The sequence below is a fragment of the Odocoileus virginianus genome, chromosome 5 (assembly GCF_023699985.2).
Source record: "Odocoileus virginianus isolate 20LAN1187 ecotype Illinois chromosome 5, Ovbor_1.2, whole genome shotgun sequence".
In the NCBI taxonomy this organism is placed as follows: Eukaryota; Metazoa; Chordata; class Mammalia; order Artiodactyla; family Cervidae; genus Odocoileus; species Odocoileus virginianus.
In genome coordinates, this window is record NC_069678.1 from 84439359 (window position 1) to 84455610 (window position 16252).

Genomic DNA, 16252 nt, shown 5'->3' on the forward strand with positions numbered 1-16252 from the left:
GGGACCAACTACGCCAGCACTCAGCGCTATGCTTTGCCCATCGTAGCCACTGCGCACGCGCCGGTTCGAGCCAAGGATGGGGCGGTGGAGTGGGCGGGGCGGTTACCTTCCGGACCAATCGGAAGCGAAAGTCCCCGCCCCCCCGGGCTGGTGGACCGAGCTTGACCCCGGCGGTGGGCGGAGAAGGCGGGGCCAGCTGCGCGGCCGCGGAGGGGGCGGGGCCCAGGGCCTGGAGGCGGGGCTTGGTGCTGTCAGTCCCGAGCCCGCCGCTGCCGCCGCGGTTCCTTACATGCCGTGGCCCGGTGGCTGCCGGCGCTGCTGACCGCCGTCCGCTGCCTCGGCATCCCGAACCGCCTTCCGCCGTGCCGGGCCGGCGCGCAGGTAAGGCCGGCCGCACTGCCGAGCCATCGCGTCCCCAAGCTCGGCAGCTGTCCGCCGCGCGGGCGCCCCCTCCGGGCTGTGTCAGCTCCGCGGCTCCCCTTGCCTGCCGGGGGCGGTCCCGGGGGGCGGGACGACCGTCTTCCCCATCCCCCTCACACCTCCCGGCGCCGCGCCTGCAGACGGGTCCCCGGGCCGCGCCTCCGCATCCCGGCGTGGGGCTGGTCCCGAGAACCCCCTTCTCAGGTCGATTACACAATCGCTGGGGCTGGGGGCGGGGGTCCCTTCCTGAGCCTCGGCCCCACACCTGTCCCCGCGTCGCGCTCCCAGGCAAAGGACAGACACCCAGCGCGACAGCGGGGGCCCGGAAAGTTTCACTTTGTGGTCCGGGTTTGTTGACATCTGAGCGATGCGGGGAGATGGAGACTGCACCGCGAGGATGCGCCTCTCCAGCAGCTTTGCCTTTGCCCCGGGTGGCCCTGGTCCAGATTTCCTTTCCAGAAGTCCTGCTGAGAGCCCTGCTCTGGGCTGGAGGCTGCTGCAGGGCACACGGGTCTCTCCGCCTTCACGTTAGCTGGCCCTTGGCTTGCAGCATTCTGGGGACAGCTGAGCCTCTAGCTCTTCCCCCTTTCCTAATTGAGCGTTGATAAAACATGTAGGTGAATTTACTTAGCATTTCCCTGACACTTTATATTTGTGAGGCGCTTTGCCATCCCTGATTAGTTAATTAACAAGGTGGGAAAGCAAAATAGATCCTGAAACGCATGGCTGATGCCTTTAGTCTAGCAACTCTTTTAAGAACCACTGAGAGCTTTAAGCTGTTTGCGGTGAGAGATGCTTTTGGCCGAGGTGCTGCCGTGAGAGCTCTTGAGTGTCTTCTGGTTGCCTGAGAAGGCTTTGGTGATCATGGCAAGGCTTTCTCTGCCCCTCCCTGCTTATACTGTTTATTAAGGGTCGCCAATCTATGGTGGGTTATTTGGATCTCTTCACTTAAGCAAAGGAGCAATTAGAAGTGTTGCTGACAAAGCAGTTAAAAAACAAACAAAAATCCTGAGATTCAAAAAAGTTGGATGGTTGTGTGCTTTACCAGGTTACCTCTCTTGCCTCTTCCTGATCTCTCCCCATCTTCTGGGGAGATCTTCCTTGCTGCCTGTGGTTTGTAGACCTGCCTAGGGACATCCTCTAAGAGTGGGCTTAATTAGCACTTTTATCTGCCCATTAAGCAATATAGCTTGAAATCTCTTGTAATCAGGCACTGTTGTAGTGTTGAATCTTTAATAATACCTAATTCATTTTAATAGTGTTTCTTTAATAATCTTTCTATTAGTATGCCAGTTCTGCAACACCAGTACTTTTAGTATAGAAGCAGCAATTTACTCGAAATATTATCATGGCAAAAACAATTCTCCAACAGATTTGCAGTCCACTTTACTTAGATAATTACTGCTAGAGGCTGTTAAGGTTTTTTATTCTTTGGCATGGTAGATATTACAATGCGTTTGATCTATGAGGTCATTATGAGGTCATTCCTCTTTGTAGAAATGATTTCAGTCACTGTATCACTTAAATTTTTGTGGACTAATAAGCATATGAGTTTTTCCCCCATGCTAATTTCTTTTTGAACAAGGAACAAAGTAAACAAGATTTAATTTTGACTTTCCAGACTTAATTTTAAGAAGGATGATATTTACTGTATTTTCTGGGCTATATTAGAACTATAATGCTGATTTTATTAGCATGGGTAGCAGGCATTGTTTTGGGTGCTTTATAGGTATTAGCTTATCTAATTCTCACAACAACCCTGTAAAGGAGGTACTCTCATTACCCCAGTTTCAGACAGTGAAGTTGAGGCCCAGTTGATTGACTCAGGTCACATAGTTAAGTAAATTTTGCAACCCCGTGGACTGTAGCCCGCCAGACTCCTCTGTCCATGGAATTCTCCAGGCAAGAATACTGGAGTGGGTTGCCATTCCCTTCTCCAGAGGATCTTCCTGACCCAGGAATCGAACTCCCGTTCTCCTGCACTGCAGGGGGAGTCTTTACTGTCTGAGCCCCCAGTTAAGCCCCAAGTAAATGACAGCTACCTCCTAATGACAGCAACCTGAGTTCAGAGTCCAAGTACTTAACCACTGTGCTCTCCTGCCTCTGTAGGTTATTTTTCCCCCAAGTATTTATTTCTACTTGCTTCCTGAACGTGCTCTGCGCTTTGTGGAGAAGAGCACTTACAGTGTAATAATGAACACTGAAATAGGAGTTGTTATTCTGATCTTAACTCTGTTCCCAACTAATCTGTGATTTTGAGGTGGGTACCTGATCTCCCTGCCTCCCATTTCCTCACTGGTGGGATAATTGCAATTGAAGCAGATGAACTAACCAGGCTTAACCTCTTGGGGAGCTAGAGAGATGAGTCAATGCATGCAAGAATTAAATCTTTTCCTCCCTAAGGCACACTATAAGATCAAGTATCAAACAAGTGGGGTGTGTATCTGTGTGTGTATGTGTTATGGAAGAGGGTTGGAGGGCACATGTCGTACGCTTGGAAGTAGTCAGCATGGGAGTGCAGTCGTTGAGACACTTCGTCTTAAAATATTTCAGGACTGTTTTATTCTGTTACCCCCAAAACCATTCCTTTGTAATTAAAAAAAAAAAAAAAGACAAGCAGAAAAGAAGTTATCTTATGGAAGTGGGGTACCATGTGCTGGACTACTTCAGGAGCATTCATGGATGATCATTTAGTATCACATTGCAGGAGGCTTGGGGTCAGATGGCAGGACCTGAATGGCAGATCCAGAAGTTCCCAGCATCATGGCAAGTCAGGATTAAAAGGAAACTTTAAGGTCCTTGCATCTAACACCCTCTTCCTTTCCTCCCTTCACCACCTATCCAGTGGATGAATCCCCCATGGGTGCACACCTGTTTCACTCAGTGCTCATCCTGCTCCTGTTTGGACACCTCCTGGGCCATCCATTTGTTGTGCTTCGCAAATGTGCGCCAGAGAAGCTGGGATTGTATCCAGTGATAGGGAGCGAGAAACGGCAGAAGGATTCTGGCCTCTTCTGGCTTGTGCCCTTGAAAGATCATTGTCCGTGTGAAACCTGGGTTTGAAGGGAAACTCTCAACCAGGGAGATCAGTTAGGAGGCCTTGGCCAGAATCTAGGATTGAGGGGATCCAGGCTGAGACAGGCAGTGAAGTGGGATTGTGGGAGGAATGGAGCCCAAAAGACAGAATCCCCTGCGCCCAGCACCTGCCTGTCCATAGCATCAGAGAGGAGGAACATATTAACATCTCTGTGGGGTCAGGAGACACAGCTTTGTATGTAAATCTTCCGAAGCTGAATAATAGACTGACTAGTGTAAGACCTGTGCAGAATATAGAGCAGAGAGCAGATTTTCTTTCTTCTTAGCGGGGGAGTGTACCACGGGAAACTCCCTCTGTGTAATGAAGAAATAGAATAGTATTTCCCCTTGGGTGTTGTCGCCTCGCATGCTGCTTGCTTAGCCTTTTGTTTTGCTTCTTGGCCATGATGGCAATCTATTGGTATTTGAAGCTCTACCGGGAGGATGTGTTCCGGGCACTTTCTTCTGATTTCTTGGGGAAATCTTCTCTGGGGGCTACTGTTCTTCAGTGACACCTGTCAACTAGTGCTGGAAGGCCAGCACACCTCACAGGGAGTGCTCAGAGGGGCATTAGGAGTTTCCCCTCCCAACACTTCAGGGAGGACTTGCCATGAAATGATGTCTGCATTGGCTTGAAAACAGAATAATCTGGAGGAAACAAATAAGATTTACACAGGAAGCCACAAAGACAGAAGAAATAGTTGCAAGCATTATGAGTTCATTTTTCTCTTGTTCCTTTATGTGTTTCTGACTTGGGATGTGATATTTCTTCAGTGTTCTTATTTATAAATATATACTTTGAAATATGTTATCTAATAGTGTATGTGGAAATAAACTGTATATCTCAATTTCTTTCTTTTTTTTTGCCAGGACACTATTGATCTTGGTTTTTCACTATCTTTTGGTCCAGTGGTTTTCAACCAGGGGCGATTTCACCCCCTAAGGAACTCTTGGCAATGTCTTGAGACATTTTTGGTTGTGGCAGCTGGTGACAGTGTACATGCTATGGGCATCCAGTGGGCAGAGACCAGGGAAGCTGCTGAACACCTCACAATGCACAGGCTGGCCCCCCAAACAGGAAACGCTGAGATGCTCATAGGGTTGGGGTTTAAAAACTCCACTTTAAATAGTGAAAACAGTTTCTTATTAGGAGCAAATTGAGGTTAGAAGGAAGAGGAAGAAGAAAATATAAAGTGTTCCTTGGCTTCTTGAAAGTGATAACAGCACCCTTGCTTCTGACTTGCAGGAGGGAGAAGCAGCTTAACAGGCGCTCGTCTGCCACCAGGAGCTATTTCAATAACTGGATTGCTCAACACGGTAGTCTGGAACAGGATGTAGAGGCCCTTGGAGTGGTTGAGGTTGTCAGGGTAATTTGTGGAGGCACAAGGGTTTATAGGCCAAGAAGGGAAGCTGGGTCTTGCCAGAATAATTCTGAAAAGTTCTAGGGAATTTTTCAAAGGTGGTTTGTTGAGGACACTGAGTGTAGTGCCTCGAAGATACGGTCTCTGTCCTGGGAGTGCCAGAACCCTGGAGGCTGTCGATCTGAGCACTTTCCAGATTCTTCTGTGTCCAGATACTGCATGGGGAGGGTTGAGCACCTGATTTTGTTTTCAGGTTGTAGCTGTGTTCTCCTGAAACCTTTGTTTCAAAACTTCTATGTTATGGAAGATTTGAAACATACCCCAAAATGGAAAAAAAAAAAAGAGTATAATGAGCTTCTATTTGCCCAATGCTCAGCTTCAACAATTGCCAATTCCTGTCTATCTTGATCTGTACTCCACCCATGTTAGACTACCCCCCACCCCCACCGTTTAAATCTAGAAAATAGCTTAAATAATTACTGATGGGCTGCCTATCAGGGGAGGCTTGACAGTGAAGGAGATAAGTGATTTTCTGGTGCTTGGTACTCCCTGGAGGAAAGCTGATAATGGACGTGCATGATTATAACAGCCATGAGGGCCTGAGGGGTAGGAATAGGCCCAGGCCGATCTGGGATGGGGGAGGCAGGTTTCCTTGGGAAGCACAGCCAATCAGAGACAGAACTCTTTTTAAACCTCATGGAGGGGGAAACCTGTTTAGAGTCCCCTGCCAGGAGAAAGGTGTTTCTGATTTCTGCAGTCCAGGGTGCTCAGTTCTTGCAGTGAGCTTAATTTACATGTTTCATTTTAGGATGACCGCTTTCCTGGTTCGTGACCCTTTGGGTGTGTGCTGTGCCGCCTTCCAGCCTGAACCTGGCTCCTTCCTGGAGAGCGCAGGGCAGGGTGGACGAGAGAGGCGTTCCTCCTGATGACCTTGGGTTCTCTCCCATAGCAGTTGCTCCCCTGCATTTGATGGTGGATGTTGGATAGTCCCGCTCCAGCACCCTGGCAGCCCACACCAGATGGAGTCAGCACTGCCCTTTACACCTGGCCAACAGGTTTTTTTTTTCCTCCTGGTTATGTCTTCTTGAGCTACAGGATTAAATTTTTTAGGCCGTTGGAGAATTGGCATGCATCTACTTGACTCAATGTTGTGTTGTAAATGCATACAAAACCTGGCTTCAAAAGTTGAGAGAGTTCTTGAATAATAAGATAATTGATGTCTATGAATTTTAATTAGTGCTGGTTTCTGCAAATGTATTCACTCTGAACTAGGTTCACCAGTATTTCCATTCGTGTGAAGACCTGGGCCCTTGCATGACTGTATTTCTCATCTGCATTTTATTTATTAAATGTATCTTTTCCTTCTACTTACCCCACAAAAAGATTTAGGTGATATGAGCTTCTGAACATCCTGTATCACAACTGTAGATTTTCAGCTATCATGCCTTTCTGTGGGAAGACTGGCTCCTACTCTAGAATAAAAGTTTCCTATTCTGTGCCTCTATTATGTACCAGGCACTTTGTTTATATTAATTTCATTCCTTAGAATGCTTCTAGGTAGGAATTAGTATTCTCAGGTTGCAGATGAGAAAACTGAATTTTAGAAAAGTTAAGGAAAGCTAGGAGGTAACACTGGGTTTTAACCCACTTTATTTGATTCCAAGGCTGTAGTTCTTTCCACTAAGCCATGTCTCTCATGGGTAAAAGTTAGTGGGCATTTGTATCAGGACTGGCAGAGAAGATAGGGCAGGTGCTGGAAAAGGGGACCTAGAGTTCTGGTTACTCCAGCTAATGAAATCTTCACATTGAACCCCTTGGGAAACATTGCTCTTGAGTGTGATAAATTACCTGTGTCCTATTTTTGAGCTGACTGTATAAAACAGAATTGCTCACGAGTAGCCCTGAGCCAAATTTGATCAGCAGATGTGTTTTATTTGGTCTGCACGGTGTTTTGTTTTTCAAAAATTGGATTAGTTGTCATCATTTTTTAAAGTGGGAGATTTCACACTACAATTTCCAGATTTCCAAATTTCTTGGCTTCTCTTGAACCATCAGAAGATCTGGCAACTCCAGACCCACATTCCTCCTTGGCAGGAGTTAGTTCTTGTAGCTGCACCTCTCTGGATGTAGCAGAGACTCCTGAGTTTGCCATCTTTACCACCTTGCCCTCTTTACTCACTTATATTACTCGCAGGACTCTGAAGACACTTGTTAGAGGCACCCTTGTATCAATAGAATTCACATACATTCTCTCTGCCAGTGTCAAGGATGTGTTAGTGGAGGCTTGTTCTGCATCTGAATTAAAGATTGCCAGCATTTCCCCCATTTTTAGAGAGTTTTGAGAAGGTGACTCTACTTGGCATGTGAGTAGACATGTCTACCCCCACCCCCAGCCCCCACCTGTTCCTCAACAGTGGCTAATTGGATTCTGGATGGGTTCTTGGACTAAGGCAGACCAGTCAGATATTTGGGATTTAGGCACTGCGCTGAGGAACCTCAGGTGGGAAAGACTTGTAGGCTCAGGCTGAAAGTGAGGTTGCTGGGGGTGGCTGATAAGCAGAGAAGCTGGACGGCAAATAGTGAGAGACAGCGTGGCAGCAGAGATGCAGGAGCTGTGCAATTTCTGCTTTCACTGTACTTCTTGCAATTGGGTTCCTTGGTAGCATAGCATTCATTCAGTGGCATTTATTGGGTGCTTACTATGGCTCCAGGTACCGTTTACATGCTTGTGATACATCAGTGAACAAAAACAGACAGAGGCCCTGTTCTCATAGAGCTTATATTTTGGTTGTAGAAAACAACTCCAAACAAAAAAGCAAGTAAGTATAAGAAAAATAAGGTGGTGATAAGTGCCAAGAAGAGAAACAAACCAGGTAAGGAGACGTGGAGTGGATGTGTGGCGTAGTGATGTGTGAGAGCAGTTGTTCAAGGAAGACCTCCTGCCTAGTTATATTTGAGCAGAGATGTGAAAGAAGTGAGAAGGAGTGAACCTTGAGGGAAATAAGGTTGTAGCAATTTAGCAAGTGCAAAGGTCCTGAGGTAGGTATACGCTTGACCTGTTTGGAGAACAGCAAGGAGGATATTGTGGCTGGAATGCAACAATAATGGGAGAGGAGAGAAAGGAGAGAGGGGATTAGGGCCTCACAGCTATGTTAAATACTTTGAATTTTATTCTAATGAGATAGGAAGCCATTGGAAGATTTTGAGACTAGGTGGCATGATTTGGCTTATGTCTTAAAAAATGTAAATGTTGCTATTTATAGTGGCCAAGACATGGAAGCAATCTAAATGTCCAATAGATGAATGGATAAAGAAGATTTGGTATATAGACATACAGTGGAATATTAGTCATAAAGAAGAATGAAATAATGCCATTTGCAGCAACATGGATGGACCTAGAAACTATCGTACTAAATGAATGAAGTCAGACAGAGGAAGATGAATACCATATGATATCTCTTATATATGGAGTTTAAAAAATAATATGCATGAATTTATTTATAAAACATAAACAGACTCATAAATGTAGAAAATAAACTTAGGGTTACCAAAGGGAAACAGAGTGAGGGGAGGGATAAATTAGGAGTTTGGGATTAGCAGATTCAAACTGCTGTATAGAAAATAGGTTAGCAAGGACTATATACACAGGCAACTAAATTCAATATTTTATAATAACCTACAATGAAAAAAGAATCTGAAATAGGGCATATATGTATTCTCAGTATAACCAAATCACTTTGATGGATGCCTGAAACTAATGCAACATTGTGAATCAACTATAGTTCAATTAAAAAATTTAAAAATGTAAATACCTTATGGAGAATAGACAACAAAGCAACTAAAGTGTATGTAGGACAGCTAGTTAGGAGGCTATGCAATAAACCAGATAAAATACAATGGTGACTTGGACTAGGGTAGAGATGGAGGAGGTCAAAATGAACAAGTTATGAATATATCTCAAAGATTAAGTTGACAGGACTTAATGATGTATTTTTATACTAGATATGAGATACAGGAATCAAGATGATTCTGACCTTTGAGTATAAACATTATTTCAGTAGTTAGCATTTTCCCCTGTCTCCCTTGAAAACATTCAAAAACAACAAGAAAGGTGAAAAAGTAATAATGAAAATCTTGGAAACTCTATTTCCAAATGAAAATCTTGGAAACTCCATTTCCAGCTCAACTAGGAGAGAAATTTAATCTATAGACTTCAAAATGTGTGTAAAGACTGTCCCAAATAGATGAGATCAGGGGGAAGCCAGGTGGGAAGAAGTTAAGGGAGGCAGTACAGAGACAGAGAGAGAGCAGCAACAAAGATCAGATCTTAATAAGTACCATAAACATCACATTCTTTAAGGTGAGAAGTGTACCATGACGTGTAAAAGCTATATCCCTTGCTTGCAGTAATTTTTGTGGAAACTGGATGTATAGTTGGTAGGAGCAGTATCCTGACATAGTTTGATTCAAAGAGGAAGAAGAAGAATGATTGTTAAAGAATCACATAGGAAAGTAGCCATATCTGTAGGAGGTATTCTGTCTCTGTGGTAGCAAGGAGGAAGAGAGGCTTTGGGTTGTGAAAACAGGTAATTTGAAAGGGTATCCTGGTCGTCCTCCCCTCTCCTGCCAAGAGGAGCCTCTTGCAAATACTGTAGCTGTTAAGGAAAACGAATTCAGTGATCATGAAAAAAGGAAATGGTAGACATTTGTTTCTGATAATGATAGGTAAGGTTATTTGGACCGCAGTGCCCTTTGAAAAATATTAAAATGTTGGAGATATTTTTTAAAATTTAAAATTAAGACAAAGACTCTAAAGAGCTGAGAAGAGAAAAAAAAAACTGTCAGGCCAACATGTATGATCAAGTGAAATCAGAGAGAGAGATGTACAAATCACTAGAGCACTTAAGTAGCTTTTATCCTGAGAAGTTGAACGGTTCTGTAAAGACCTACAAGACCTTCTAGAACTAACACCCGAAAAAGATGTCCTTTTCATTATAGGAATAGAATGCAAAAGTAGGAAGTCAAGAAACACCTGGAGTAACAGGCACATTTGGCCTTGGAGTACAGAATGAAGCAGGGCAAAGGCTAATAGAGTTCTGCCAAGAGAATGCACTGGGCATAGCAAACACCCTCTTCCAAAAACACAAGAGAAGACTCTACACATGGACATCACCAGATGGTCAACACTGAAATCAGATTGATTATATTCTTTGCAGCCAAAGATGGAGAAGCTCTATGCAGTCAGCAAAAACAAGACTGGGAGCGGACTGTGGCTCAGATTGTGAACTCCTTATTGCCAAATTCAGACTGAAATTGAAGAAAGTGGGAAAAACCACTAGACCATTCAGGTATGACCTAAATCAAATCCCTTATGACTATACAGTGGAAGTGAGAAATAGATTTAAGGGACTAGATCTGATAGACAGAGTGCCTGATGAACTAGGGACAGAGGTTCGTGACATTGTACATGAGACAGGAATTGAGACCATCCCCAAGAAAAAGAAATGCAGAAAAGCAAAATGGCTGGCTGAGGAGGCCTTACAAATAGCTGTGAAAAGAAGGGAAGCGAAAAGCAAAGGAGAAAAGGAAAGATACACCCATTTTAATGCAGAGTTCCAAAGAATAGTAAGGAGAGATAAGCAAGCCTTCCTCAGCGATCAATGCAAAGAAATAGAGCGAAACACCAGAATGGGAAAGACTAGAGATCTCTTCAAGAAAATTAGAGATACCAAGGGAACATTTCATGCAAAGATGGGCTCCATAAAGGACAGAAATGGCAGGGACCTAACAGAAGCAGAAGATACTAAGAAGAGGCAAGAATACACAGAAAAATTGTACAAGAAAGATCTTCACGACCCAGATAATCTCAATGATGTGATCACTCACTAGAGCCAGACATCCTGGAATGTAAAGTCAAGTGGGCCTTAGGAAGTATCACTACGAACAAAGGTAGTGGAGGTGATGGAATTCCAGTTGAGCTATTATAAATCCTGAAAGATGATGCTGTGGAAGTGCTGCACTCAATATGCCAGCAAATCTGGAAAACTGAGCAGTGGCCACAGGACTGGAAAAGATCAGTTTTCATTCCAATCTCAAAGAAAGGCAATACCAAAGAATGCTCAAACTACCGCACAATTGCACTCATCTCACACGCTAGTAAAGTAATGCTTGAAATTCTCCAAGCCAGGCTTCAGCAATACGTGAACCGTGAACTTCCAGATGTTCAAGCTGGTTTTGGAAAAGGCAGAGGAACCAGAGATCAAATTGCCAACATCTGCTGGATCATCAAAAAAGCAAGGAAGTTCCAGAAAAACATCTGTTTCTGCTTTATTGACTACACCAAAGCCTTTGACTGTGTGGATCACAATAAACTGTGGAAAATTCTGAAAGAGATGGAAATACCAGACCACCTGACCTGCCTCTTGAGAAACCTGTATGCAGGTCAGGAAGCAACAGTTAGAACTGGACGTGGTACAACAGACTGGTTCCAAATAGGAAAAGGAGTACGTCAAGGCTGTATACTGTCACTCTGCTTATTTAACATATGCAGAGTAGATCATGAGAAATGCTGGGCTGGAGGAAGCACAAGCTGGAATCAAGATTGCTGGGAGAAATATCAATAACCTCAAATATGCAGATGATACCACCCTTATGGCAGAAAGTGAAGAAGAACTAAAAAGCCTCTTGATGAAAGTGAAAGAGGAGAGTGAAAAAGTTGGCTTAAAGCTCAACGTTCAAGAAGAATGGAACTGGAGGAATCAACCTGCCTGACTTCAGGCTCTATTACAAAGCCATTGTCATCAAGACAGTATGGTACTGGCACAAAGACAGAAATATAGATCAATGGAACAGAATAGAAAGCCCAGAGATAAATCCACGTACCTATGGACACCTTATCTTCAACAAAGGAGGCAAGGATATACAATGGAAAAAAGACAACCTCTTTAACAAGTGGTGCTGGGAAAACTGTCAACCACTTGTAAAAGAAAGAAACTTGAACACTTTCTAACACCATACACAAAAATAAACTCAAAATGGATTAAAGATCTAAATGTAAGACCAGAAACTATAAAAGTCCTAGAGGAGAACATAGGCAAAACATTCTCCGACACAAATCACAGCAGGATCCTCTATAATCCACCTACCAGAATATTGGAAATAAAAGCAAAAATAAACAAATGGGACCTAATGAAACTTAAAAGCTTTTGCACAACAAAGGAGACTATAAGCAAGGTGAAAAGACAGCCCTCAGATTGGGAGAAAATAATAGCAAATGAAGAAACAGGCAAAGGATTAATCTCAAATATATACAAGCAACTCCTGCAGCTCAATTCCAGAAAAATAAATGACCCAATCAAAAAATGGGCCAAAGAACTCAACAGACATTTCTCCAAAGAAGACATACAGATGGCTAACAAGCACATGAAAAGATGCTCAACATCACTCATTATCAGAGAAATGCAAATCAAAACCACAATGAGGTACCATTACATGCCAGTCAGAATGACTGCTATCCAAAAGTCTACAAGCAATACATGCTGGAGGGTGTGGAGAAAAAGGAACCCTCTTACACTGTTGGTGGGAATGCAAACTAGTACAGCCACTATGGAGAAAAGTGTGGAGATTTCTTAAAAAACTGGAAATAGAACTGCCATATGACCCAGCAGTCTCACTCCTGGGCATACACACAGAGGAAACCAGAACTGAAAGAGACACGTGCACCCCAATGTTCATCGCAGCACTGTTTATAAGAGCCAGGACATGGAAGCAACCTAGATGCCCATCAGCAGACGAATGGATAAGGAAGCTGTGGTACATATACACCATGGAATATTACTCAGCCATTAAAAAGAATTCATTTGAATCAGTTCTAATGAGATGGATGAAACTGGAGCCCATTATACAGGGTGAAGTAAGCCAGAAAGATAAACACCAATACAGTATACTAGCACATATATATGGAATTTTAAAAGATGGTAGTGATAACCCTATATGCAAAACAGAAAAAGAGACACAGATATACAGAACAGACTTTTGGACTCTATGGGAGAAGGCAAGGGTGGGAGGTTCTGAGAGAATAGCACTGAAACAAGTATACTATCAAGGGTGAAACAGATCACTAGCCCAGTGGATACATGAGACAAGTGCTCAGGGCTGGTCCACTGGGAAGACCCAGAGGGATGGGATGAGGAGGGAGGTGGGAGGGGGGGATCGGAATGGGGAACACATGTAAATCCATAGCTGATTCATGTCAATGTATGGCAAAAACCACTACAATATTTTAAAGTAATTAGCCTCCAACTAATAAAAATAAATGAAAAAAAAAAAAAAAAGCTCAACATTCAGAAAACTAAGATCATGGCATCAGGGCCCATCACTTCATGGCAAATAGATGGGAAAACAAGTGGCTGACTTATTTTTCTGGGCTCCAAAATAACTGTAGATGGTGATTACAGACATGAAATTAAGAGACGCTTGCTCCTTGGATGGAAAGTTATGACCAACCTAGACAGCATGTTAAAAAGCAGAAACATTACTTTGTCAACAAAGGTCCATCTAGTCAAGGCTATGGTTTTTCCAGTGGTCATGTATGGATGTGAGAGTTGGACTGTGAAGAAAGCTGAGCACCGAAGAATTGATGCTTTTGAACTGTGGTGTTGGAGAAGACTCTTGAGAGTCCCTTGGACTGCAAGGAGATCCAACCAGTCCATCCTAAAGGAGATCAATCCTGGGTGTTCATTGGAAGGACTGATGTTGAAGCTGAAACTCCAATAGTTTGGCCACCTGATGCAGAGTTGACTCATTTGAAAAGACCCTGATGTTGGGAAAGATTGAGGGCAGGAGGAGAAGGGGATGACAGAGGATGAGATGGTTGGATGGCATCACCAACTTGATGGACATGGGTTTGGGTGGACTCTGGGAGTTGGTGATGGACAGGGAGGCCTGGTGTGTTGTGGTTCATGGGGTTGCAAAGAGTTGGACACGACTGAGTGACTGAACTGAACTGATCCTGAGAAGATTTTTTGATCCTAATAAATATAGGCTTTGGTTTTGACGGCCTTGAAGACAAGGAATTTAGCACTCAAAGTTCAGGGGTTGCTCAAGGTGGATAGTCTCATAGGAGACTGTCTCCAAACAAAGCTGGAACTATTCAGGGTAAAGGTGAACCAGAAGTAAAACCATGTCTCCCCATCCTAAGTGACAACAGGGAAGGTGCTCAGGTACTGAGAAGAGTGAGAGAAAAAAGAAAAGGTAGGTTGCAGTCATTGGCTGGCCTTTGTACAGATTTTGAGGATGGTTTTATATCACCTTGATTCAGAGAACTTCAAACCATGAATTAGCTTTAAGATTGTTCCAGGTTGTTAGTGTTCCCTTCCCCTACAGTCCCCTAATCTGGCAGAAGATGAATCTTCTCTAAAGGAAGTAATCTTTCTAGTTTTCCAGGGCCAGTGAGCAGTAACAGTCAGAAACAAAACATGATGTGTGAACAAAAAGACTCCTAAATTTTTTATGTATTGAATTATCAGGGACAAATAAATAACTATGCTTATTATGTCCATAATAATTAAAGCAAACTTATAAATGTGTTCAGAGAATGATTAGTAGTTAAAAGTTACTTAACAGGTTAGGAAAAGACCAAATTGAACTTCTAGAAATAGAAATACACAACTGAAATCTAAAAACTGAATGGATTACCATTAGACAACATATTAGATCAAAGCAAAGAGAGATAGTGAATTGGATGCTGTATTATAAGAAATTACCCAAAATGCTGCACAGGGAGACAGAAAGACAGAAAATATGGAAGAGATGTTAAAGGACATCTAGAGGATAGATCAACTATACTTCAATAAAATTAAAAAAGAGACATGGAGGATAAAGCGAGGAGTTCTAATGTACTTTTAACTGAGGTTCCAAAAGGAAAGGGTGAATGGATCAGAAGCAACTATTTGAGGAGATAATGACTGACATTTTCCCAGAATTAATAAAATATATCAAGCCAAAAGTTCACAAGAAGAGCACCAAAGGCAAAGCGAAAATTCTAAAAATATCCAGAGAAAAAGACAATTTCCCTTGAAAAGAGTGATTTGCACACTTCCCAACAATGGAAGAAAGAAAGCAGTGGAATGTTTTCTGTAATGAAGTAGCTGATAACCTAGAATTCTATGCACAGAGAAACTATCTTTCAAGATGACAGTATAAAGACATTTCTATGTAAAGAAAATGTAGTTTGCTACCACTTTATGAGTTTGCCTCCCACAAACTTCACTGATTTTTTTCCTTTAGACAGAATGAAAGTGATTCCAGTGGTAAAAGATGAGAGATAGTAAAGAGGTAAACTATGTAAGTAAACATAAGAAAAATGAAATATAAAATAGAATTTTAATATCTTATGCATTAAAACATGGAAAATTGAATATAAGACAATAATGGCATATAAGTTAAGAAAGCATTCTAAGGCCCTGGTATTTCCTTTAAGGAGAGTAAAGATTAATAATTATTCTTAGACTGATAAGTTAACAATGTATGTTGCATTTTCTAGAATAACCAGGGAAAGAATAGAAACAAAGTGTATGATATCCCAGCAATTTGAGAAAGACTTATCTGTAACTTAAAACTATACAAAGAATGAAAGGGAAAGAATGGTAAAATGTATACTGTCAAACAATAAGCACAATATCAAGTGAACCAGATATTATGGTTAAAAACATCACTAGGGATAAAAAGTTATTTTTACAAGGCAAAATATCAGTTTGAAATATTAAATGTATGGTAATAACATAGCATAATATATAAAGAAAAGGATGACAGAACTATAAGGAGCAATAGAAATATCTGCAATCATAACTAAAACATTTTGAAGAAGAACTAGGTCAGAGGACTTGCTCTATGGATATCAAGTCTTATTATAAAGCTGTAGTAATATCAAAAGAGTGGAATTGATTCAAAGATAGCTTATCAATTAGCACAAGGTAGGGTGCCCAGAAACAAAACTGTGCACTTATGGACTTTTTATGTATTGCAAAGTACACTTTACAGGTTAGCATTGAATATTCTGGTAAGTGGTATTCGACCCATGGATATGCATATGGAGAAACACAATCTGACTCTCACTGCATACAATATGTAAAAATAAATTTGAAGGAGATTTAGAAGATCAAACATGAAGGGAAAAACTATAAACATTTTGATAAACGAGAGAATGCCTTCATAATCTCTGCATGGGAAGGACTTCTTAAATAAGATGCAAAGAGTGTTAAATTTAAGAAAGGATTAAGAAAATTGATTAGATTAAAAGTAAGAATTTATTTTAATTAAAGCTATTATGAATAGAATGTAATAATTAATTGTAGCACTGGAAAAGAAATTTTTGAGCTTTATGAGGACAGGCACTA

The 16252-nt window shown here is 42.2% G+C and overlaps 1 protein-coding gene across 2 annotated transcripts in view; it reads left to right on the forward strand.

The window, feature by feature from the left end:
• The first annotated feature begins 205 nt into the window (after positions 1 to 205).
• Positions 206 to 16252, forward strand: part of HIVEP3 (HIVEP zinc finger 3) — a 535004-nt gene continuing 518957 nt past the window's right edge. For both annotated transcript variants that reach the window (XM_070468342.1, XM_070468343.1), the window contains exon 1: positions 206 to 381. The gene's annotated coding sequence lies outside the window, so the exon portion shown is untranslated. The remainder of the gene's footprint in view (positions 382 to 16252) is intronic.